Source organism: Hemicordylus capensis, chromosome 10 (assembly GCF_027244095.1).
Source record: "Hemicordylus capensis ecotype Gifberg chromosome 10, rHemCap1.1.pri, whole genome shotgun sequence".
In the NCBI taxonomy this organism is placed as follows: Eukaryota; Metazoa; Chordata; class Lepidosauria; order Squamata; family Cordylidae; genus Hemicordylus; species Hemicordylus capensis.
The window spans coordinates 13,128,141-13,154,441 of NC_069666.1; the positions used below are offsets into that span (position 1 = coordinate 13,128,141).

At 45.0% G+C, this 26,301-nt stretch overlaps 1 protein-coding gene and 1 non-coding gene across 27 annotated transcripts in view; both read right to left on the bottom strand.

The window, feature by feature from the left end:
• Window positions 1-26,301, bottom strand: part of SEMA6D (semaphorin 6D) — a 410,879-nt gene that overhangs the window by 163,175 nt on the left and 221,403 nt on the right. For 23 of the 26 annotated variants that reach the window (XR_008311419.1, XR_008311422.1, XR_008311421.1 and 20 more), the window contains one exon: window positions 1,845-1,877. The exons of the other annotated variants lie outside the window; for them this stretch is intronic. The gene's annotated coding sequence lies outside the window, so the exon portion shown is untranslated. The remainder of the gene's footprint in view (window positions 1-1,844; window positions 1,878-26,301) is intronic. 26 annotated transcript variants of the gene reach the window in all.
• TRNAA-AGC (transfer RNA alanine (anticodon AGC)) lies at window positions 12,047-12,118 on the bottom strand. The gene has a single exon. It is a non-coding gene; the product is annotated as a tRNA-Ala (tRNA).

The following is a 26,301-nucleotide window of genomic DNA, read 5'->3' on the forward strand; positions in this document are numbered from 1 at the left end:
AATCTCATCTAGATTTCTGCTGCTTCCACCTTTGCAGGTGCAGCATTATAATAGAGACATTATTCTTGGGGGTAATTATTCTCGAGGGGCCATGAATGAGTTTAATGATCAAAAGAGGGCCGGTGGGTCAGGGCCTGGATCTTTTAAGTACTCAGCAATGCTCCTGATAGCCACAAAAGAGGGATAAGAGTTTACTAGGAACAGCTCTCAGAAAAGAGGGCCCAGCCATGGCAAACAGGGACAGTTGGGATGTATGATGTATTGCTTCATTACTGAACAGCAGACAAAGACAAAAACATACCATATGTTTTACTTTCTATAGTGCCATTAGCGACGTGCAGTTTTGTCTTTAAACAGTCCTATCCTTTACTTTAAGAGCGATTTATGTTGTGTTAAAAAAGAGGCCCCAGAAGGTTCAGCCCAGTCCTAAGCACACACTTTTGGAGGAGTCTTAAAAATCAATGGGATCTTTCATACCCTTAAAAACAAGCACATGTCTAAACACTTTTCCCAAGCAGGCATCTTCACATTACCGGAGATTTTCATAACACACTTGCCAACCAGGTGGTGCCCATTATAAGTGACCCCTTAAGTTTAGTAACAATGGAGCGAAGTGTCTTTCTTTTATACTTTAATCTCAGAAAATGAGATCCAGACATTTCCAGCAATGCTTTGATTGATACTATTTGAAAGCTGAACAACTTGCTTAATTAGACAGTCCTGCAGGGGCACTGTCTGAAGTGCACTGAAAGCCATAATTAAAATATTACATTACAGTGATACGTGAAGGCAATCAGCTTTTTTTTTTTTTAAAGAATAAATTTATTCTCAAGAACAGGCTTTCCCAAAGGTGCACCACTTTGCTAACAGACCCATACAAAAGGATCTTACCATGTGATCTAGCTTCAGAGGTTAGAAGCTCGTCCTTTCATAAAAGGATTAATCAGAGTGGAAAACCAAAGACAAAAAGTATCTTTCTTTTGCTAAGGAACTAAGCATCGAGCTAGTCACATTCTGCTTTTTTCCCTCTGGATCTTCAACTCCCCAACACAACTAAGAAGAAGTCACTTTTGTGCCGTCCACATGTCCAGTTCATGGAAATGATGTCTTTGCCAAAATACATTCAACTAAGGGTGCTTTCAGTTGCCAGCAAAGACTGCTTCAACTAGGAGGTCCTGCAGATTTTCTTTAATCAGTTTGGAACTGGATGCTGATTGTTTGTTTACACCGGATATCTTGCACTTTTTATTCAGAACTCTTCTTCTTTTGATAACAGGGGTGGTTATAACAATAATAATTCTTGTCGTCCAGCCTTCTGTACGCATGGGCAGGTGCTCTTACCACCAACTCCTTGCTCATCTGAGATGAACCACCGAGTCCTAAGAACTTGCTCATCTTAGGACTCGGGGTGGAGCACATGCCATGCATGTAGAAGGTCCTGGGTTCCATCCTTTGAGATACTTTGAGGGCCACTGCCAGTCAAGGTAGACAACACTGGGCTAAACAGACACGAGCGCTTCATATAAGGCAGCCTCATATGTATCTTGTCCATAGGAAACTTCCTTGGTATAACAAGGTACTGGATTTACCTGAATCCAAAACTAGTTTCCCCCCAAGTTTTTTGATACTAGAGATTGGGGGGCCGTCTTAAATCCAGAGTCATCTCCGATTCAAGTAAATATGGTAGAACAAATGTCACTAGTACACTATTTCCATAATAATACTGTTGCCTGACTATTAGCAGATTACCATAACTGGATTCTCTTTGTTAGGCTGGCTTTGCATAAATGTTAACAACACTAGCCGTGATGTTTGAAGTTATTGCATCTGAAGATAGCACTTACCTTCCTCAGATAACTGGATGCAGAATATTAAAACTAGGAGGAAAAAAGAGAGAGAGAGAGATCCAATGAGCCAATGCATAACGTCCTACTCATATGAGACTATATTTTATTTATTTGGATTTATAGCACATCTCATTATGAAGTTTCCAGGGGCAGGTAATCATAAGTTTATACATTATTGCATTTCTCTACACACACACACACACACACACACACACACACACACACACACACACTTTGCATTTTTGCAAGCACAGAACCACTTTCTTGGCTGCTACTTGCTAGTCTTGGACTGATATATAGAGACTTGTACACAAAAAATTCAGCTTGCATTTGCAAGTATAGATACAATAGAATTAGATTTATTAGATATTAGAAAAAGCTATTGCTTTTGAAAATCTATTGAATGTTTTAATTTTTTTAAAGACCAATAACACTCAATGCAGATCTAATTTGGAATATGTGCCCTGTCAAAATAAGAACACCCCCTTGCTGATAATTTTTTAAAAGGCGGTTAAGATACATTTGTTCACCCAGACTCTTAATTAGATTCATAGATTCTAACACTGTTTTAAATTTTAAAATTGTTTTAACCTTTTAATTTTGTTTTAATTTGTGCTACTTTACTGTAAGCTGCCCAGAGATTTGAGTTTTGGGTGGTATATAAATGTGTTAAATAAAAGAAAACAAAAACAAAAACGTAGGAATAAAGGAAGTTGCCTTAGACCAGGGTTTCTTAACCTTGGGTCCCCAGATGTTGTTGGACTACAACTCCCATCATCCCCAGACATGGCCTTTGTGGCTGAGGATGATGGTAGTCCAAAAACATCTGGGGGCCCAAGGTTAAGAAACCCTGCCTTCTTAGACCATTGTTCCAGCTAGCCCAGAATTACACTGACTGGCAGCAGCTTCTACAAGGTTTCAGGCAGGAGACTTTCCCAGCCCTACCTAGAGATGCTGCCAGGGACTGAACTTGGAATGTTCTGCACGCAGAGCAGATGCTTTACTCCCATATGTGGCATATCTGGCTCTCCCACCCAGGCACTGAGCACACCAAGACCGGCTTAGCTTCAGCAATGTGGTGGTATAATGTGTCCTTAGACCATGCACTCAGACACTGAAAGGGTCCATCTAGTAGCTGCACCCTAAAGCCCTAATAGGATCAAGGCTGTTTCTTCTCTAAAGGGCTCCCTATGTACTTTCTGAACTGGTACTGCCTAGGATCTGGAGAAGAAGATTCCAATGGGCATGTCTCACTTGATGCAAAAAGCCTAGGACCCCTCAAGACACTGAACAGAGGTGCAGTCTATTCCTTAGTGATGTTGGGCAAAGCTTATTAGTGCAGGAGTTTGAGGTTCATGCTTTTCCTTCTCAGACTGTGGAAATCCTAGCAGAAGAGTCAGGGTCCAAGGCTGGAGCCAAACTCCCAGGCCTTGCAAAGCTCTAGGGATCTGGTTCGGACTGAACTGCTGACTAGCAAGGGCTGACAAGAGGAAGTGCTTTTTTCACATAATGCATAATCAACGAACGGAATTCTCTGCCACAAGGTGTGGTGACAGCTCACAGCCTGGATGGCTTTAAGAGGGGTTTAGATAAATTCATGGAGACAGGTCTATCAATGCCTACTAGTCTGAGGGCTATAGGCCACCTCCAACCTCAGAGGCAAGATGCCTCTAAATACCAGCTGCAGGGGAGCAACTGCAGGAGAGAGGGCATGCCTTCAGTTCTTGCCTGAGGGCCTCCCAGGGGCATTTGGTGGGCCACTGTGGGCAACAGGATTCTGGACCAGATGGGCCTTGGGCCTGATCCAGAAGGGCAGTTCTTATGTACTAACGTTCATAAGGGCTCTCTTGCTAGGGAGGTCTAACTTACTTCTGCCACCCAGCAGTGATGGGAATGATGCCTCCAGTCTTGTTAGGGGAGGCCAAGCATAATGGTCCAAGGTATCAACTCACACAAATGGCCTAGGTCTTGGCTGCTACAAGTGAGGTTCACCATGGAGGAAAGGAAGGGGAGGCTTCCTGATTTTGTCCAGAGTCTGAAAACACTCTGCCCTGCCAGGAGCCCAAAAAAGTCTGAAGGCCAGTCTGAAGAATCTGCTGCCGAAATCCAGTGGCATCCCAGCTGAGGACATTACAAAGTAGGTAAGAGGGGATCCAGAGATTGCAGGGAGATTGCACACTCCTGTTGGGCATGACGTCTGAATATGCCCAAGTCCGGGTTCCTGATCTTGGTTACCCACTTCCACCTTAGATATTACTGACTTTCTGTGCCCACTTGAAACCAGGATTTGAAGATGGCTTGACGAAGTTGGTAAAATCTAAGGTGGAAGTGAGTAACCGGGATCAGGAACTGGTTTTGGATGGGTCCAGACTTCATGCCTAACAGTGTGCTCCTCACCATCTCTGGTCCCTCTCATACCTACTTTGTAAGTACTTCTAGGCAATTATGTATATTCACCCTATGAAAACTGAGTGTACAACCTCACTCTTAGAGGTAAGGGTAGTTACACACACAAAAAAACACCAACAGCATTTCTTGTGAACGAAATGAGGGAATCAGGCTTTGAAGGAGAAAATTGTGCTTTGGGTAACTTTTCCACACTAACTTTTGTGCAAAGACAAATCTCCAAGCCCAGCTGTTGATAAAACACTTTCCTTGCAGCTCTTATTCATTCCTGAATTACAACTCATTCAGCAACAAAGCCTGCAGATGGACCAGCTATCTTGATGCAATCAACTACACAAGACAGATATATAAATACATACCCTTTTATATTTGATGACTAGATATAGAAACAGTTTATTTTAAATAGCTCAGGGATAATTAAGTATTTCAACCTTTTTTTTAAAAAAAAACTGCTTTAAGAATCTGAAAGCTTTTTTCTTTCTTTGCTAAAATCTCTGGATTTACTGTCCCCCCAACCAAAAAACACCTTCAGAAGAAATATATTTCATTTCATCACACAACGATCTGGCCTAAATGTGATATTAATTAGTACAGCTTTGTTTATGCTATTACAATATTGCCAAGAATATCTATAATCCACAGACAATATTGTAACGTGATGTTCTTTCATTGCTTGAGGAGCTACATCTTAGCTGGAATGGGACAGAGTGTCCCCCAACAGGGACAGGTCATGGGGGGAAAGATATCACACCAGGGCTTCAGTGCCTGCCCTGGCTAACTTTCCAAGGCACATTTCAGAGTGCTTGTGTGAACCTCCAAAGACCTATGCAGCTTTAGTCAGTCACTTGCCCATGCTTCCCTTCTCATTGTTTTTTTTACGGCTTTTTATTGCTTTTTATAATTTTTAATCTGGATTTTACAGTTCTATTACCATTTTATACTCCCCTTTTTATCTTTTCTGTGCATTTTTATAAGAGAAATAGTATTATTTTTATTTTTAGCAGTTTTAGTTCTTTAGTATTAATGTGCATATATGTATTTTTATATATTTTAGCTCGTCTCTTTTTAAATTGCAATTATCTTTCATTTTAGCCTTTTCACGATATCTGTCATCGGATCTGCAATCACCTTTATCCTCCTGTATTTTTAAGCATGGAACTTTTAACTTGTATTTTCTATTAGTCCTTCTAGTATCACTCTCATTTAACATGTAATTTTATGCTGGTCTCTGACTGTAATAAAGGTTGATTGAATGTGTCGAACCACCTCCTCTTCCATAGCCCTGTGAGATGCCTGTGTATCAACTGCATGCAGAGAGGTGTCCTTATGGCCAATTCTCATGACTAGATCCATATATTAGCTCACAAATCCCAGGCATCAGGGAGCCATGGTGCCTAGAATTTTAGCGGTGGTGCCTAGACTAAGGCATTCAGAGGCAGAGTTAGTTGACAAAATCTGCATTTGTCCCAGGCAGCGCTCTTTCTGTTCCAAGTGTGAAACTGGTAAAGGAGATAACGAGGAGCCTGCTTGTTGTCTGCCTCCACAGTGTTCATCACCAAGAGCCCTTTCTCACGATCACGTGAGCTGGAGGGCGGGTGGGTGGCGGGGAAGGCAGCAGAAGTTTGCCTTCCCTGCAGACCATCCTCTGGGAGTTGCTGGGAGTACTAATTGGGCACCCAGACAGTCCGCGGTAGAGGTGTGCACGGAACTGGTGGGGGCTGGTATGAAGGTGGGGGGATACGTTTAAGGGCAGGGGAGGGTGCTCTTACCCCTCCCGCTGCATTTCCCCTGCCAGCGCTGCACTTTCAAATGGTCTAACGGGGGGAGGGGAGCATACCTCCCTGCTGCCCAGTCCCGAGACTGGAAATGACAGGAAGTATGCCACATGCGCATGCACGTTGGTGCGAGCGAGTGCATGTCGCGTGTGCCTGACATGCACATCAGCGAGCACGATGTGCACGCGCATGCACGGACGCACGGTACTTCCTGTCACTTGTGGTCTGATGAGGGGACAGACTGTTTGAACGTGCAGTGCCGGCAGGAAAACGTGGCAGGAGGAATAAGAGCACCCTTTCCACCCTGCCTTCAAACCGGCCAAACCACCAAGTTGTTCGAACCTGTTCGGAGGCCCATAACAGGGCCTCCGAACAGGTTCGTGCACATCCCTAATAAAAACCACATATATGCGTGGCTGCCATGGTCAGCGCGGAGGTCGGGACGCACTGTCCCGCCTCCCCCCCCCGAAATCCCACAATGCACCTTGCGAGTGCATGGTGCATTGTGGGGACCTCCCCCCCTCCCCCCACGGCGACAGCCAGGAGGCCGCTCCTGTGCCAGTGCTGGGTGGGAGCAGCCAGTGGTGACACACAAGCAGTTAGCCCAGTGGGCTAACCAGCGGGCTTGCCCCCGAGGTGCAGCTGGAAGCCTTGCAACTCACGGCAGTTCTCATGGGCAGCCAGGCCTGGGCTTAGCTGTCCTAGCCTAGCCTTGGCTGCTCGTACAAACAGCCTCTAAGTCTGGTAATTTTGTGCCCATTGTCTGGCTCTTAAATGTTTGGGCTGGCTCATAGATCTGAAGATGCTGTTCAATTGTTTAGTGCACAGGCACGGTACCTTACACAGGGCCAGCATTAGGGGTCAAGGGAGGAGAGCTAGTCTTGTGGTAGCAAGCATGGTTTGTCCCTTTTGATAAGCAGGATCCACCCTGGTTTGCATTTGAATGGGAGACGACATGCAATTAGCTTAAGATATTCCCCTTAGGGGATGGGGCAGCTTTGGCAACAGTGTCATGCCTAAGATTCTAATTTCCTTCCCTCGCATCTCCAGATAGGGCTGACAAAGACTCCCGAGTCCTGTCTTAATCTGAATTGGAATACTTCTATAGAAGTATTAGAACACTTAAAAAAAAAGTTGGGCTGGCTATTGGTGGTCAAGGTTAAACCGACGAGTTAAAAAGATAGTGACATTTTAATATTGCTAAGGAAAGCTGGCCTATGAGGACTGCAACATTTTCCTCTGGGCATCTTATGGAAAAGGCAAGCATAAGCGCCAATATTTCCTTCTCCCGGCTAGCAATGAGACAATTATTTGGACTGTGGGACACACTTCTGGTTTTAGCACATCTTTTTTGGGCGGGGGTGAATCTTATCCTTGGAATGGAAGTTATCAATATTTCAACACTTATAGGTAGTTTGAGAATCTGCAGGCTTTTCTCACCTAAGACTTGGAGGATGTAGGCTTGACAGGTGTGTGTGTGTGTGTGTGTCTGTGTGTGTGTGTGTGAGAGAGAAGTTAGCTTGCAATCTAAATATAGAGGCTCTTATGACTGACTGACTGACTGACACTAGCGGTCATACGGCTGGATACACAGAATAATAAGGAGAACAGCCCTGTTCCACAAATGCTTGCACGGAAGTTCACACTCTGATAGAATAGATAGGTTTCCATAGCACTTCTGCTCGAGTGAGAGTTAATGTAACGGGAAGAACATCTTTGGATTTAGTTTCACTTTTTCCATGCAGCACTGCAGCAGCAGGGGGTTCAACACAGCCCTTCAGCTAGCAGGAATCACCTTCCATATGTGGAAGGACAATTTTGGATTCAACTTGCAGATTTTTCTATCTTGCAGATTTCTGCAGAATTCCAAAAGGGGTATCAAACCAATGCAAGCACATTTTCAACTGTTCCTAACAGCAGGGACTAGTACATCTAGGGATACTTGGAGGTTCCCAGGGCCCTCCTGTTCCCCATCTGAGGAGCTCCGCCTTAAAGCCAACATGTCCTCAGTGATGTCTTTGCTGCAGAAGGGGAGAGAGGAGGGTGAAGACCCTCCTCCTCTGCTCCTGATTGGCTGGCTCCATGGTGAAGCCCAGTGTACTCCTTCCTTCAGCCCAATTGGCAGGCTTCAGAAAATTAGCACCAAGTACTCCCACTGAGTACATATACTCAATACATATACTGAGAAAAGCTAGATTGGAAGAAGAGGAGCGTGGCTTTAAAGCAGGAGGAAGAAACATCTATAACCTGTGCTATAATGATGACACCACTCTGATACCTGAGAATGCAGATGATCTGCAAGCTCTATTAATGAAAGTTAAGGAGCACAGTGTAAAAATGGGACTACAACTAAATGTAAAGAAGACTAAACTAATGACAATGGGTACAGCAACCAGCCTCAGAATGTATAATGAAGACACTGAAGTGGTGGGTAGCTTCTGCCTTTTAGGATCGACCGTCAACAGTCAACAGTCAAGGATCCAGCAGTCAAGAAATATGCCGCAGACTAGCAACTGGTAGGGTTGAAGTGAAGGCCTTGGAAAGGATATTTAGATGCCGTGACGTGTCTATACCTACAAAGATTAGAATCATTCGGACAATGTTTTCCCCCATGACACTCTATGGATGTGAAAGCTAGACTTTGAAGAAGCAAAATGGAAACAGTATTGACACTTTTGAACTTTGGTGCTGGAGAAGACATTTGAGGATGCCATGGACATCCAGGAAAAACAAACAAATGGATCATAGAACAGATAAATCTAGAATTCTTACTCAAGGCACAAATGACCAGGCTCAAACTATCATACTTTGGACACATTATGCGAAGACCCAGCTCCCTTGAGAAAGGCTGTGGCAGAAAAAGACCAAAATAATCCCAGTGGTAATTGGCGCCCTGGGTACAGTTCCAAAAGACCTTGAAGAGCACCTCAACACCATAGGGGCCACAGAGATCACCATCAGCCAATTACAAAAAGCAACTTAACTGGGAACAGCTTATATTCTGAGACGATATCTATAATAACCAACAGTATTGATGATAAAATTCAGCCATCCCAGGTCCTTGGGAAGGACTCAATGTCTGGATAAAACAAACCAGTCAATAACACCTGTCTGACTGTGTAAACAAGAAATAATATGGATATTTATATACAGCTCTTTAACCAAAGTTCTCAAAGCAGTTTACATAGAAAAATAAATAATACATTAATAAGATGGCTCCCTGTCCCCAAAGGGCTCACAATTAAAAAAAGAAACATATGGCAGATACCAGCAACAGCTACTAGAGGGATGCTGTGCTGGGTTTGGATGCGGCCAGTTGCACTTCCCCTGCCAAATATAAGAGAATCGCCACTTTTAAAAGGTGTCTCTTAGCTCAGTTAGCACAACATGCCTGTTTTTAAAGACTTTCACTGACTGCTGATATGTTTCTGGGCAAAATGTAAAGTGCTGACAATCACCTTTAAAGCCTTGGACGGCACCTGTTTCTGCAAGATCCCCACCACTCACCAAGATCTTCAGGAGAGGTCTGTCTGGGATTGCCACCAGTTCTCCTAGTGGCAACTTGGAGTTGGACCTTCTCAGCAGCCACTCTTGGGTTGTGGAACACACTCCCCGTGGAGATATGGGGAATGTCAGAAGCCTTTAAGACTGCTGCAAAGACTTCTCTAGCCTAGCTTTTGGTGGCATTTAAATGATTTATTAAAAGCGTTTTACGTCAATAATTTAAACTTTTAATTATTTTTACATTTTGGTCGTGAACCGCCTTGAGCTGTTTGGATTGGGTGGAATACAAATGGCATGAAAATAAATGGAAATGAAATAAATAAATAAATACCTACAGGGTATTCACTGATGTAAGAAACATCAGTGTGATGTAGGCCAGGGATTCTCAACGTTGGGTACCCAGATGGTATTGGACTTCAACTCCCATAATCCCCAGCCCCAGTGGTCTTGGGTTGGGGATTATGGGAGTTGAAGTCCAATAACATCTGGAGACCCAACATTGAGAATCCCTGATGTAGGCAACAACAGCTTGGCTCTCCAGCTGTTGTTGCCTACAACTCCCACCAACCCCAATCACAAGATATTTTGGCTGGGGTGCTGGGAGTTGTAGTTCAGCAACAGCTGGAGATCCAAGGTTGCCTACCCCTGTTCCTGTGCAAACCCCCTTGAAACAAATGAGCAGTGCAGAAGAGCAAGTGTGCTTCAGTCTCCCATTTATTTATACTGGGTTTGTACAGAAGAGCTTCTCACTGGATTGTGTCCTTTTTGTACATTATGGAAATTTCTAAGCAGAATTACTAATGAGGGCGGTTTTTTAAAAAAAACAAAACAAAAAACAGTAGCATGTTTGGGAGCCAAAGTGATTTTTGTTTTCATTAAAAACTGAATTTTAAGTGGTATCTTCTCTCTTTTTTTTCCAGGTGCGAGATCTTAAAATTAACCTTCCCTTAATAGAAGAGATCAGGAACGTTCCCTCTGGCATGATATACAATGAGAATGAATCATCTTTAAAGTTTTACTTTTTTATGTATGGGAGAGAGATTGTGAAAGGCAATCCTTTTGATACCTTTTGTCAGAATGTTTTCACAAGTTACTTTCTTGTCACCCCCTCCCCAATACGAAGGTCTTTGGTTTATAGAATTTACTAGATTAAATTGTGCCTGTCTAATCCTGGAACAAAAAGGAGATTTGATGTACTTTGAATGAAGTCTCAATACAGAACAGACCATCTACCCAGCCTGCTCATCAAGCTCTTGGGTAGGTTAGTGAGAAGGACACAACAACCTTTGCATGTTCTGGAAAGTGTGGAATCCATGCTTTAATTATTCATTGCATGGATGAGTTTGGGGAGATTAATGCTCATCACAGCAACTTGTCACTAAACTGATGAGACAAAATTGATTGCTACCTCACTGCTATTCCATTGAGTCACAAGAAAAGAAGAACCCCAATGACAAATCATAGGTAGTCAAATAAAATGGAGACTGTATAATAATGGAACGTATAAAGGAACGTAGGGAGCTGCCTTCAACCAAATCAGAACATTGGTCCTTCTAAGTTAACCGCAGGGAGTCTGGTGCTACCCTGGTGTAGACAATCCAGCAGACCTCCCAGCAGTTAATGCACACCCCTAAAGCTTTTCCTTCATGAATCTGCCTAAATCCTGCTTCAAACCATCCAAGCCAGTGGTCATCATCACATCCTGTGGCAGAGAATTCATTAGATTAACGATGCACTGTGTGAAAAAATGCCTCCTTTTGTCAGTCTTAAATTCACTGGCAATCAGTTTCATGGGATGAAATCTGAAGGTAAACTCCCAAAATAGAATTATTAGAAAGTATTAAAAAGTACACACACACACACACACACTTACCCCTGGACCTGAGGGCATCAGTGCATGGCCTCCAATGTCCAAGGGGGCCTCCTGCCACCACCCTGTGCCCACCCCACCGATCTTCGCCTTGTAGCCACCATGAGTGTGGCCGGGGGTGTGCCGATCAGGCGTCCCCAGTGGTGGTGCAGCAGTGGGTAGAGCAGCTGGCAGGCCTGTCCATCTGGCCCAGCGGCCCTTGAGAACTGCGAGATGCTCCAGCGCACCTGCACAGTGCGACTCAAGCGTTGCAAGACCAGAAAGGCAGAATCATTCAATCAACGCTGGAAGCTCCAATGCTTCATTTAACTCCATAAATACCAAACATATCAATGGACTCTTTGACCATTGAAATGCTGTCAATGAGAACATCTACAAAAATAAGGGAAAACGTTTAATGAGACTGATGCTGAAAGAACCAGTTCTTTGTTTAACCCCACAGATGCCAAAGGCATTAAGTCTGAGAATCCACCTAGCCTCTTTAAACATTCAAATAATATCCTTGCAGGTGGGTATCTTTTGAATGGCCCCAAAGGATAAGTCAGATATTACTCCACTGTCACAAGAAAAGAAGCACCCCAATGACAAATCATAGGTAGATGGTAAAATAATTTCAGGCAGGAGTCTCTCCCAGCCCTACCTGGAGATGCTGCCAGGGATTGAACCTGGGACCTTCTGCATGCTAAACAGAAGCTCTACTGCTGAGCTACAGCCCCATCCCCTGTGGGAATACCTTACAGCAGACCACGCTCACATGCAGTCTCCTATTCAAATGCCAACCAGGGTGGACCCTGCTTAGCAAAGAGGACAAGTCATGCTTGCTACCGCAAGACCAGCTCTCACTGCCTGCATAATCTGAACTACATGTAGCAAAGAGTAAAAGAACAAAAGGTTTGTGTTCTTTGCAGGATTAAAGAATTTGTTCTCTCAAAAATACTCTGCGCCACCAGAAGAGATGTCCCTGAGGGTCACTCAGTGTGTGTGTGTGTGTGTGTGTGTGTGTGTGTACACACGCGTGCGGCCCTCTGCAGCTTCCAGGGGAAGGAGAGATTGGTGATAAGTCCTCCTACCATGTGGTAAGTGCTGTGGCTTTCTACAGTAGGGATGCTTCTTCTCAAACCATGGTTAGTGAGGACGCTGGCCATTTTATTTATGACCAATTTTGGGCTACTTTCCTACTTACCTTGGCTTCAAAACACAGCAAGAAAGAAATTCAGAAGCCACCCCTAACACAACCGTTGTGACCGTTAAAACTTGGAGCACATGCCATTGGTCACCCAGTGGTGCAATCCTGCTCAGCATCAGACGTTTGGTGTATGTGCTCAGCTAAGGAGCCAATGGGGTGAAGCTACCATCTGTGAATGCCTCTAAGTCAGAATCCCCCCGAAACATAAGGATGTTGCAGTGCTGTGGAGCCTCGGTTTGCCTCGGATAGCCGGGCCACCCAGCCTGGCGTGGAGAGCCATCCACTTTGGGAGTGATGTGTGGCTGGAAGGGGGCGTTTCTTGCCTCTCGCCCATAGCGCACCGCATGCTCATGGGGAACCTGGTGCTAAATCATCCATAGACAACCTGATTCTGGGTCAGGGTTTCGTACGGAGCAGAGCAGCTCCCTCGCTGCAATCTGCTGAAGGCCACGCGCTCACAGCGACATCGCTTTTTGATCCTTCGATGACGGCTCTTCCTAGCACTCTGAATTATTCATTTCACAGTAGCCTCAATTAAAGTATTTAAAGTAAGAAGCATGATGGCGGCAATACAATTCCTTTTGGAATTCACCAGCAGCTGTGGGTTTAGTTACTCTGTGTATGCATTTTTTAAAAGTAAATTTCCACATCCATCCAAAATACAGGGAAAATGCAATTTACGGAATTTGGCTAGAATGTCTGATGGAGCAAAACCTAGGACTTGTTGTAATCCACCCCTATAGGAATTCCATGCATGCACCTTTGAAAAGTAAAGGCACATTTAAGAGAATTCACAGGCTAACGGGTATATTTTCAGCAAGTCAGAGATGATATTTAGATACTAATGATCACCCAATTAAAAGGCTAAGGTCACATATGTCCTCCATTAACAGAGTCGGGAAAATATACAGCTACTAAGCATGAAAATTAATCACCAGAAATGTCCAAAGACTTAAGATGACATTATAAAAAGAAACAGAGGCTTTCCCAGCTTCCCAAAGCTCCACATGCACTAGTTCAGTCCACTGCCAGTAGCGTATGATGGTTCACATAAGACATAGGAACATAGGAAGCTGCCAAATACTGAGTCAGACCATAGGTCCAGCTAGCTCAGTATTGTCTTCACAGACTGGCAGCGGCTTCTCCAAGTTTTCAGGCAGGAGTCTCTCTCAGACCTATCTGGAGATGCCAGGGAGGGAACTTGGAACCTCAGATGCTTTTTCCAGAGTGGCTCCATCCCCTAAGGGGAAGATCTTGCAGTGCTCATGCTCACACATGTAGTCTCCCATTCATATGCAACCAGGGTAGACCCTGCTTAGCTAAGGGGACAAGTCATGCTTGCTACCACAAGACCAGCTCTCCTAATTACCAGAGTGCAGGTACTCTTCCCATGTGCAGCTGCCTCCTAGTGATGGTCGTCCTACACCAGGGCGAAGGGCCGGGTACTGATTCGGTCAGGTGCCATGTCCTGACCTCTTCTCACCACGAGGCTTCTCACCCCCGCTGAGAGGGGGTGGACGGCCTGACCCACCCCCAACCCAAGCTGTCAAAGCTCCGAGTTGTAGAGTTACTCAATCTATCTACCCAACACCTGCACTCTCCTGCCGAATGTCAGCTTTCCAACCGCCGGAGCCTATTGCAGCTGGGGATGATGGGAGTTGTAGTCCACACCATCTGGGAATCCCTCTTACAGAGAGCACAGCTCACCACTACCCTGCACGTTCCGGAACTGTGCCCTTGAACACTTCTGTGGCTTCCTATTGCAGGGGAAGGCAGAAAGAGGACAAGCTGTCTTGTTGAGAAGTTGGTTTGCCATCCAGACATCTACACATTCTCACTGAGGAACTCCTGACAGGATTCCAAGGAATTTGAGGGCCCCCTGGAGCACAGTTAGGAGAAAAGGGCCATGCCTCCAAGGACAGCACAGAATCGAATGCCATTCTCCTCTCGTTCAGTAGCCTGCTGTTATATTAAACTTGCCCATTGCTTGGGGAACGATGCAGCTGGAAATCTGACACTCTGTTATGGTGCTTGGGGCGAAACTCTGGATTAACAGAGAAAACAGTTTCTCTTCCAACCAGGCAGCACTGCTGCCGTTCGTTTGCCACCATCCCCGCAATGATCAAGAGTTCCTCTGAACCCGGCCCCTCAAATATTGGGATTTCAAGACCTCAGTTGCACATGAGCCTCCCCCCACCCGCCCCCCGACCCCACAAGTGAGCGAGGTCTTGACAAGCCTGATTTACAGAATGAAAATGACAATATTGTGAGCGTTTTATCGAAAGCATAAATCCTCAAGGTGAAACGCACCGGGTAAAGATTTTGTGACACTTTCCCCACAGCTGTGACCAGCAGCAAAATAATGGCTTAGAAACGCAGTTAATAATCTCTCATCATAACACACTCAAGCCGAGCAAGGCAAGTCTCAAGGCTTTGCTGCAAGGTGATGGGAGCCCTCAGCGGCAGCTGCGTATATTTCATTTAGATCGCTGGAGTGCGTTCAAGGGGATCAGGCCAGACACAAAGGAGTGTGCAAGGCAAGGCTCAGGACACCAAGCAACAGACTGCATACTTTATTAGGTTTCTACATTGCACATTTGTGGGAAGAAGCAATTCTCAGTTGTGTTGCTGCCCGCAGGGCTGGATGTACCAATATATGAGCCAGGAACTGAGTTCAGTCTGGTCCAGGTGAGGAGGAGCCCATACCCCATAGGAACATAGAAAATTGCCTTACACTGAGTCAAGCCAAGGGTCCCGTTAGCTCAGTGCAGACAATGAGGTCATTCACACAATCAACAACTGTGTTCTACCCCAGTTTGGGAGCTGTGTATGCTCTCGATGTTCAGTTGTGTGGAAGCAACGCAGGAGGAAAAACTAGGTTCCTCCTACCTTGCTTGCACACAATCACTTCCACCCAGGTTTTCCTCTGACCTTGTTTCCACATAATTGAGAATTGGAAGCACACACAGCTCCCAAGCCTGGGCAGAACACAGTTTTTGATTGTGTGGATGATTTACTGTATTATTTAACATATTTCTATACTGCCCAAAACTTGCGTCTCTGACCTCAGAGATCTCTGTATTGTAGTCAGTGTGAACAGTATTATCTACACTGACAGGCAGTGGTTCTTCAAGGTTTCAGGCAGGAGTCTCTCCCAGTCCTACCTTGGAGATGCTGCCAGGGATTGAACTTGGGACCTTCTGCATGCAAAGCCTCATCCCCATTCTTTGCACAGAAGAACATCTGTTCCAGAATGACTCTAGGCTTCTTCACACAATCGTTTTAATCTAGGTTTATGTGGGTCTGCTGGCCAATGGCTGTAATAAAATTGATGATGATGATGATGATGATGATGATGATTTATGTGGGTTATCAGCATTAGCGTGATTGTGTGTACCCATGCCAAGATAACAATCTCGGATCATAAATCACTTTGGCATGGGTTCATACAATCACTTCATGGTTGGTAACTCACATTAAACCTAGAGGTCAATCACACCATCAAAAACTGTATTCTACCTGGGTTTGGGAACTGTGTGTGCTCCCAATTTTCAGTTGCGTGGAAGCAAGGTAGGAGGCAAACCTGGGTAGAAGCTTCCACTCAACCGAAAATTGGAGCCACGCACAGCTCCCAAACCAGGGTAGAATACAGTTGCTGACTGTGTGAATGACCTCCTAGATTAAAATGATTGATCAAGCCTTCTGTGCACTTATGGGGATGTCAATCTTTTTAACAGGTTTCAAAAGGTGTACCTCTTCCGTCTGAAACCTTCAGCTCAGGTACCACCAGAGAGATTGTTAGCATTTGTACACACACTCACACCTGCACACATTTAAATGTTACAGTTATGAGACAGACTATTGAAGTTACTGAGGAGATTCTCACGATCAGGCAAAAGCGGGCTAAGGGAGCTCACTTTGGGGGGATCGTGTGCTGCCACGGGAGACACGCGGCTCCCGGCAGCAAACCCTCCTAATTCCCCCTCCCCTTAGACGAGGTTAGTGGCGTGAGCGCTCCGCTAACCCCACCTATTTGATCGTGTGTTGCTGTGGTGTGCAGCCGTGCCACGGCAACACACAAGAAGACCCTCGCTGGGAGTATGACACAAGCCTCCTGGCCCTGGGGGTCTCTCCAGGATGCCCCATGCACTCGTGTGGGGCATCCTGGAACTTCCGGGGGGCCAGCTCTGTGACAGAGCTGGCAGTCGTGTGGGCGGCCAATCCAGCCACCCTGGGCTGTCTGGGGATCGTCTGCAGGGAGAGCGGGCTAAGCCCACTCTCCCCGCAAACCCTCTGAAGGTGGGTCTCACTGATCGTGAGACTCGCCTCACTGTCTTACATCCAGACTAAGTTATTCGTGAGCACTCGAATTAAAATTTATAGGACAAGTAATCTTAAATATTTCAGATTTCAATAGCACTACACCTAAGGAACCTAATCTAGATGTAAACCAGTAATTATAACAACTAAGTTCTCTGACCAGGAGGCAGAGGAAGGAAGACTCTATGTTACCCCTTAACAAGCCTTAGATGTACCTCCAGGGTTTCGTGTACCCCTGGTTGAGAACCACTGGCTTAGAAGATTGCTGGGTGGGGATCATCAAAAAGTGAGGTTGCCAAATATGCAAGACAGAATTGCTACGCCTAGCAACGGTTGCAAGGCCTAGATTGCGGAATTGCTAGGCCTAAATTGCTAAGATTGCGAGGCCTAGATTGTTACGCTTAGCAACCATTGTGAGGTCTAGATTTCTCAGCTGCTATGCCTAGACTGTGGTTCACCCACAACTTGAGAGTCGTACTGCTCTCTCTCCTCTGGTCTTCTGCAGACAGCAAAAATGAATGGTCTCACGCAAGCTTTCAAGATTTAGTAAACAAGGAGTCAGTTGGGACACTTCATTGGCTGACTCAACCACATGCAATAAGGACGTCCGTGCACTGTGAGCATGCACACCCTTCCGCCCTTCCCTAGCATGGCAAGGCACCTTCCCCAAATTATGTGCCTCTATACTTGCTACAAATACTAGCTGGAGATTGTGATATGGCCCTGTTGTCATGTGCCACGGATTACTGCCCAAGCCCGACTGTTGAAGACTGCACTCCATCCGGTGGGTGTTATAGTCTGTACTCTGCAATAGCCTGTTTTTCACTGATTTAAATGCCAAGAAAGTGTTTGATTGTTACTGTTATTATCTATATCTTCTATATCTATATTTCTCTAAGATGTACCTGTCGCTAATCCCATGCGTGGCAGCTCTCGCAAGAGTTCGCAACCAAGTTGCCGGGGAAAAGCGAATGGGCGAGAGAAATGGCTGAGAGAAAGAGGCTCCAGGGAAAGCACCAAGGATGGACGGGCGAGAGAAAGAGGTGGCAGGAAGAGAAAGCAGTGGTGCGGGGGTGGGGGGGAGAAAGCGACGGGCAGGCAGGCGGCCCAAAATGGACTGTGAACGAGAGCGCAAACTAGAGGCGCAGATGCTCTGTGCCCGGGCCAGCTAGTTATTATTATTATGAATATGTATATACCGCTTTTCAACAAAATTAAATTTGCAAAGCAGTTTACGTAGAAAAAGAAGTGGATTAAAGAGGTCAAAGAAAGCGAAAGTTTGTTTAGGTTTGAGAAAAAAAAATCACAAAATATTAATGGCAGGAACATGTTATGAAAATAAGCCTGTCTTTCATGCTAGCTACATTTTATAGAGAAATAAATTGACAGACCCCAGCTTCAGTACAAATATTTCATATGGTGCTATGGGCCGGCATTTAAAAAACCAAACAAGCCCTAACGATTAATTTCAAGGTTTAGCAGAGTGTGGATATAATTACCAACCTCATAATAGAATTTCCAATGACCCCTCATCAACAAAATTTATGTTAATGAAATCCCAGACTGGATAGGTTTTCTGGGCCTGTCTCATTCTGCGGTATAAAAAAGTAGTTTATTTCTGTGGTATAAAAAAGGACAGATTTGGCGGCGGTAGGGGGGGGGTGTATAACAAAAAAACCAACAACCCTCCAAAGATGCATTAAAAAAGAAAAGAAAATGTGAATATTTTAATTGAATAACTCTGGCTTATTGTGTTTCTGCTTAATCTGCAGTTCCTACCCACAAGTGGAGAAGGCAACCCACAGGGATGGTGCATAGATTATAGCCAACAAAAACATAAACTTTCAGATAGCTTGGCAGACACTGCATTGCTAATGCTGGTCGTGTTCCAGACCCTTCAGAAAGGTGAGGATCACTATACAAGTTGGGACACTTTGCATGCACCTTTAAAGACTTTTTGACATCATCTTCAGATATCCAGATTGCATAAGAGCCAGCAATGCGTTGTACGTGTATCAAACAGGGAGTTATAATATGCAGACTCCAGCTATTGGTCCATCTACCTGGTATAGTCTAGAGCACGGCTTTAGCTGTTATTGGACTACAATTCCCATCATTCCTGACTATTGACCATTGTGACTGGGGATAAAGTCCAACAACAGCTGTCCTGGTCAGAAAAGGCCTCAGAAATGATGTTTGTGCACACTTTCAAAGTGGAAACCTATTTTTAGCCTACTTTCTAATGGATAAATATATTTGTTTACTCTCCAAGGAAAAGGTGGAGTACAGCTTTTGGAACTGGAAATGTGTAATATGAACAGGGGAGGGGGCAGTCCTGTTATGAGAACTGGGGGTATCCATCAATATTATATTATGATAATTGGGGTACCTGTGTCCCTATATCACTCTGTAAATGTTAGAGGGCATTGTAATACATTAGACTATTAGCCCTTGATGGAACACATTTGATTTTGCAAAGCTCAATTATCAATCCAAGTTAGTCCAATGAGATATACTCAGCATATTTGACAACAAGATTCGCAGAGCCCAGTTTGACAGTTCCCAGGTACACGTGGACTCGGGAGAATATGAGAAGATCAGCTCTCTGTCTTGCATCGGAAGGGTTACATTTCCCCCTTCAGCAGAACGGACAGCCCAAAACGGTAATGCCTTCCTCCAGGTAAGCGGGTTAGCAAGCCAGTCCCGCTGGGAAACAAACTCCTGACCTTTTCAAGCGAAAGGTAGAAATTGAACTTGCAGGAGCTGGCATACAAGGCGCTCCAAAGATAGCGCCGAGCAACGGCTCCAGAGGGCAATAAAGCACGCAGCCAGGCTAACAGCCCAGGCTAATACAAACATAATGTGCCATGTACGGAGATATCAATCAAGGCTTTAAGACGACAAACCCAGCTGGGCGGCAACATAACATCGTTGCAGAAATAAAAACCTCAGACTGGTGTCAAATTTCGGATCTTGCCGAGAATTCCCCCACTACTCGTTTCCTTTTCCGTTTGTGACCTTTAAAAATAGACCTGTCACCCTGTGTCAACTGCAGCACTACGTAGGAGCAGCACACCTAAACAGAAAGGTTGGCTGGTGGAGTGGTCTTTCCCCTGCCTTGCCTTCATGACCAAATGCTAACTGTATGCTGAATTCTTGAGAAGGGGGGGGGGGGAATGAAGGAAACTCAACACAGGTACGATTTCCTACACAGAAGGCTGGTTCACACTCTCATCAGAATCAGGGCAGGCTACCCACATTTGCATGATTGTGTGAACAACAACAACAACAAAAAATCCCTGCAGCCCAGGTTGCTCAAAGCAGGGTAAACTGGCTTTCCTATTCTGGTCGCAACCAAGGTTGAAAGAGAGGAGTGCAATCCTATCTTGATTCTCTGGTTGTGTGAACCCATGCCTACCTCTTGCACCCTGCCACGATGACCCAGAAGGTCCTCCCTCACATGAAAGCAATAGTGAGCTGGGGCTAAAGGGGCTGCCACCCACGGATGTGCCAGCACACTCTGAGGCTGTTCGAACAACCGGAAACTGGGTAGGACAAGTATCCCCCACATGTATGGGAGCTGTGCATGCCCCATTTTTATTTGTGTGGGAGCAAACAACTAGGTAGGAGGAGGGAGAAAGGATCATGTGGAACAGTGTTCCCTCTAACAGGGATTCCCAGATGTTGTTGACTACAACTCCCACAATCCCCAAGCACAGGCTATTGCAGCTGGTTATGCCAGGAGTTGTAGTCAACATCTAGGAATCCCTGTTAGAGGAAACACTGGTGTGGAGGCAAGGTAGGAGGAAATCTGGCTAGACAGCACCATCCTACCCAACTTTCATACCCAGCATTTGACCAAGGTAGGAGGAAAAGCTGCCCTACCCAGCTCCTGTCTCCCACACAATCACTTCTCCCTCCTGCTAACTGAGCAAAGAGGCACCTTTTTAAAGTGGTGACTCTCTTTGTTGAGCAGGGAGGGAGCAACTGGCACTACCTGTCCTCAGCACAGCATCCCTCCAGTGGCTGTTGCAGGCGTCTATCTTATGTTTCTTTTTAGATTGTGAGCCCTTTGGGGACAGGGAGCCATTCTAGTTACTTATTTCTATGTAAACCGCTTTGGGAACTTTTGATGAAAAGTGGTATATAAATATTCATCGTATTTGTATTCCTCTTACCTAGTTGATTGCTCCCACACAACTCAAAATTGGGAGCATGCACAGCTCCCACACCTGGGTAGGACACTTGTGCTACCCAGTTTTCGGTTATGTGAACAGCCTCTCCATGGTCCTGAAGCTGGAGCGGCTTCTTCAGGGCTGGGTGCGCCTCTTGCTCTTTCGTGGCCAATGGGAGGGTAGCTGCTCATGTCACGAGGCTTTTCCAGTCTGCTGCAAGAAAAAAGCATGCTGGGAAGACATGCAAGGCCTCAGAGGACTTTCTATGGAGGGACAGGGCTTGCAGCACCCAGTTTCAACAATGGATGCCTCACCCGGCTTGATCGTGGTTTTCCTGGCTTTGCTGACCCAAACAGAGGCTCTGGTTGTGTGCTGCGAATGGGGTAGGAGCTCTCCAACCTTCCCACCCACCCCAAAATGGTTGTGTGAAGAAGCTTAGAGTCAAGCATCTCAACTCAGAGTGAATTTGAATGCTCTGATTTTGTTTTGTTTTTTAAATTTTTTAAAAGAATTGCCTCCTTTTGCCCCACAGAACTGTACCACCCAAGGCAGCCACCAAACCAAACATAAACAGATAACACTGCATAAAATGACCAGATAATAACCATAGCATTATTAAAACTAAAAGCCACTAAGGCAATGCCAGAAACAGAAACAAACAAGAATGCCCTCACAAACTGCACTCCATAGGCTCTCTCTGACTTGGGTGGGCCTTGAGGAGGGTCATTCTACCAGCATCACACAAAGACTATGGCCACAGAGGTAGTCTCAGTGATCAGCTGTTCAACGATGCCGGTACTAGAACCAAGCAAGCAGATAAAACATTATTTGGTTGTTCTGCAGGCCACAGGCACACTAGTTCAAAATGTCAACACAGAGGGAGCCACTCATGCTTTCCAAGAGCGCAAGTTCTAAAGTCTGTGAGCCGCAACCAAGAAGGCCCCGTCCTGCAGTTCTCATGGTGGTGTGGCACAAAGCAGAGCCTCCACTGGCAACTGGAGTGATGGCTAGGATAATGTGGGAAACACACACCCGATTCAGACATTCTGCTGTACGAGTGCACAGATATCTGTACACTCGTACATTTGTTTATGTGAATGACTGTACCTGTGTTCATGTTAAAAGTGAACCTGGGTACAGGCGCCTCAAATGCATGGTACAGAGAGGAAGTGAACTGCTGTACCTGTGTTCAGCATAACATGAGAATAACTGTACCTGTGTACAGATGTGTACCTGCTCACCCATACACTCGGCCTATGCGTGCTCAACATAATGTGCGAATGGGGCTACACAGTTCTTTAAAGCTAATTTAAGTGGAGCAGCAGGGAAGTGCTTGACTAACAAGCAGAAGGTTGCCGGTTCGAATCCCCGCTGGTATGTTTCCCAGCCTATGGGAACACCTATATGGGGCAGCAGCGATATAGGAAGATGCTGAAAAGCATCATCTCATACTGCACGGGAGGAGGCCATGGTAAACCCCTCCTGTATTCTACCAAAGTCAACCACTGGGCTCTGTGGGCACCAGGAGTCGAAATCGTGTTGACGGCACACTTTACCTTCACACACTATGTAGAATAAAGTGATAGAATTCTGGGCACAACTTCTGTAGATTGCAGGTGGAGTAGTAGGAGGTTAATATTTATGAATGCTCCCCCACATTAGGGATGTCAACCCAGACTGAAGGTACTCTTAGAGATCCCCCCCACCCAACAGTTTTTGTTCCAATGTTTTTCACATCACCAAGCCATTACAATATCCAAGGTCGCTTTCCATAGCCTTCTGAAGACGGCAGCAAATTCCCGGAGACTTCAGGTCATCCCAAGATGATTAGCAACACTCCCCCATTAGATCATCCATCTGCATGCAGTATGCTCTAGCACATATAGACAGGGCTCCACTAAACCAGAGGTCTGTTTAGATGATGGAGCAATCAGAAATATGAGAGTCCATCCCTCCCACTAGGAATTAGTCACTAGAACAGGTATAGCGAGAGGATTAGGAAGGAAAAGCAAGTCACTCACTGATGGCCAGTATATTAGTTGTGTCTGGGATAGGAGAGTATAAAATTGGCAGTAAGTAAGCTTGGTGACAATAAATCCCTGCACTGCTTGATCAGGTTAGCATTAAAGTCAGAAACTCGCCACAGCCATGGCCTTGCATCTGATCAGATTATAGTGTGTGTGTGTGTGTGTGTGTGTGTGTGTGTGTGTGTGTGTGTGACATTCTGTTCTGCATTAGTCAGTGACAGTGTGATCATCGCAGTGCTCTGTGGTAAAAGCAGCATGGGTGCCTTCATTCTTTTATTCACATGTCAGCATTAGATTCCACTAAGCGAGGTAGCAGCCCATAAAATTTCTGTTTCTGTCCTTTTTTTTTTAATTTTCTGTTTTTAATATAACGAGCAAAGTAAAAGTAACATTTCAGACAAACTGGAAACACACACACACGCACGCACACACGCACGCACACATGCACAGCACTTCCTTGTATTTTTGAAATGCTCTAAGTGCAGCGGGAAATGACTTGGTTAGCAAGCCAGAGGTTGCTAGTTCAAATCCCCGCTGGTATGTTCTCCAGACTTCATCGGGCAGCAGCGATATAGGGAGGTGCTGAAAGGCATCATCTCATACTGCGCGGGAGATGGAAATGGTCAACCCCTCCTGTATTCTACCAAAGACAACCACAGGGCTCTGTGGTCGCCAGGAGTCGACACCTGCTCAATGGCACACGTTACCTTTAAGCACATTTATTTTTTACTTTGCATTGTCCTGATCAGAGAATACCATATAGACTGTGGCTGCATTCACTCAGCCATGGTAATCCTGATGAAAGAATTAACCTGGGCGCTTTCCAGATTAGACCCTGCAATGGGGTCATGTTGAAGTGTGCTTCCACACTTCCTGCGTTGTGACACCTCAGTCCCCACACAGATAGCAGGGTGCCGTTCACACTTCCAATGCCTTGTTTCTAATTTGATCGCTGCGATATAGAGCTAGAACATCGTATATTTAGCGTAAGAAAGTTGCTGTTTTTTCGGGTTGTTCGGGTCCGTGAGAAAGCTCCCCCTGCTGTTTACGTTCCGAATGTGACTGAACGGAGGCATTTTGCTGCTGTTGAGCAGCTAGGCTGGAAAGCGCCCAGGGTCACTGAGCCCTGTGGTGATGATTGTGAGAACCCAGAATTTCTGGGTAATCCTGAACAAACCACTGTTCTTAAAATGGATTTTCTGTACCCTTGTTAAATGCAGTTCAACCACAGCAGTTTGATGATGATTGCCCAGAAATTCTGGGTTCTCACAGTTGGCTCCACAGGGCTCAGCGATCCTGGTTAACTCTTTTATTAGGATCACCATGATTTTGTGGATGCAGCCCATATCTGATTATCTGGACTGCAAAGCACAAAGAAAATTTTCAGTTTCTTGGCAAAAACAAACACTGCCCCCATATTTATATATCGCTTTTTGACAAAGGTTCCCGAAGCAGTTTACACACAGAAAACAATAATAAATCAATAAGATGGATCCTTGTCCCCATAGGTCTCACAGTCTAAAAAGAAACATAAGGCAGCCACTGGAGGGATGCTGTGCTGGGGCTGGATAGGGCCAGTTGCTCTCCTCCTGCTAAATAGAAGAGAATCACCATTTTAAAAAGTGCCCCTTCGCTCAGTTAGTTAGCCAGCCTTGCCATATCTCTTAGAATTCTACAAAAAATGTTTTGTGCCAACACTCAGAAATGGAGAAAGAAAGGATAGATCGAAATAGATCTAGCTCAACAAATCTTCACCATCTTTTTAAAATCAAAGTCAAAGTTGTTCTTCCTCTGGCTAAGCTGGATTTTGGCAGGGACAAAAAAAGTTGTGGAACTGCTTACACGGATTGTCTGAATTGGCCCGTTTCTCAGGGCAGCAGCAAAGTTGCTCTGGGTACTGGCTGGTAGAGGCCATCTTGTCCTACGCCTCAGAATTCCTCTCAGAATGAAGCTCCCTCATTACCAAGCACTGTTCTGAGTGGGACTGTGGGGGGAAAAATGGCCGCTGGGAACTCCTGGGAGAGGCACATCTGCTGCTACTGGTGGTGGTAAAGTTTCATGCCCTCCTGTTTGGCTCTCACCTCATGAAAATCTGCCAAAAATAACTTGATTTTGTTAGCTGCTTTGGGCATGTCCCCTGTTAACTGAGCAAAGAGGCCCTTTTAAAAAGTGGTGATTCTCCCTATTTAGCAGGGGGAGAGCAACTGACCCTATCCATCCCCAGCACAACATCGCCCCAGTGGCTGTTGCTGGTGTCTCTCTTACGTTTCTTTTTTAGATTGTGAGACAGGGAGTCCATTTATTTATTTATTTCTACGTAAACCGCCTTGGGAACGTCTGTTGACAAGTGGTATATAAATATTTGTGGTAAACGTTCATTGTAAATTATGTTTATAATGCAAAGGCAGATTACACATTTCCAAAATAAATAAAATGCCTGTGAGTAGGATGGTTGTTTGAACCTGTCCTCCCTATTATAGTTCCATCTCTGCTTGCAAACCACTTAGAAACTGTAATCGTAGTATTTCCCATTTAAATCTTTGACTCTTCTAGATCTGAGAGAAGTTTAGATTTAGAAGTTTGTAGAATTCCAGTTAATTCAGATAATTTCAAAGGCATATTTGGGTCAGTTCATAGTAAGTTCTCCTACACGTGAATGGCACACTTCTGTCTCTTGTCCTGGAACATACCTGCAATCCTTTGGGGGAAATGCTAGGCTGGACAGGACTCTACATGAAGAAACAGATGTAGATGCTGCTTTGCAAAATATTCCAGTTTATTTTCCAAGACCGTTTAGAGGTTAGATACGGAGCCCTTTTTAATACAGTGGCAAGCTTTTTGTTATTTATTAATTTAAAATATCTGTAGATGTCCATAGACTCAACTATTACTATTATCCTCCATAAAACATTTTATATTTCTAGAAGCAAAACAATGACTAAAACCAAACAAAACAAGAAGGTCTGGTAAGAATTAATCTGCCTACTTTCCTTACACTATAAAATTGTGATTACCATCTTCACAAGATAGCCCACTTGAGCCTAAAATGTTCAAGCATCCACCATCATGAATTGGGGTGGATGACATAATCACAAACTATACAAATATGAATACGATTAATATTTATATACAGCTTTTCAACAAAAGTTCCCAGAGCACATCAGCAACAGCCACCAGAGGGATGCTGTGCT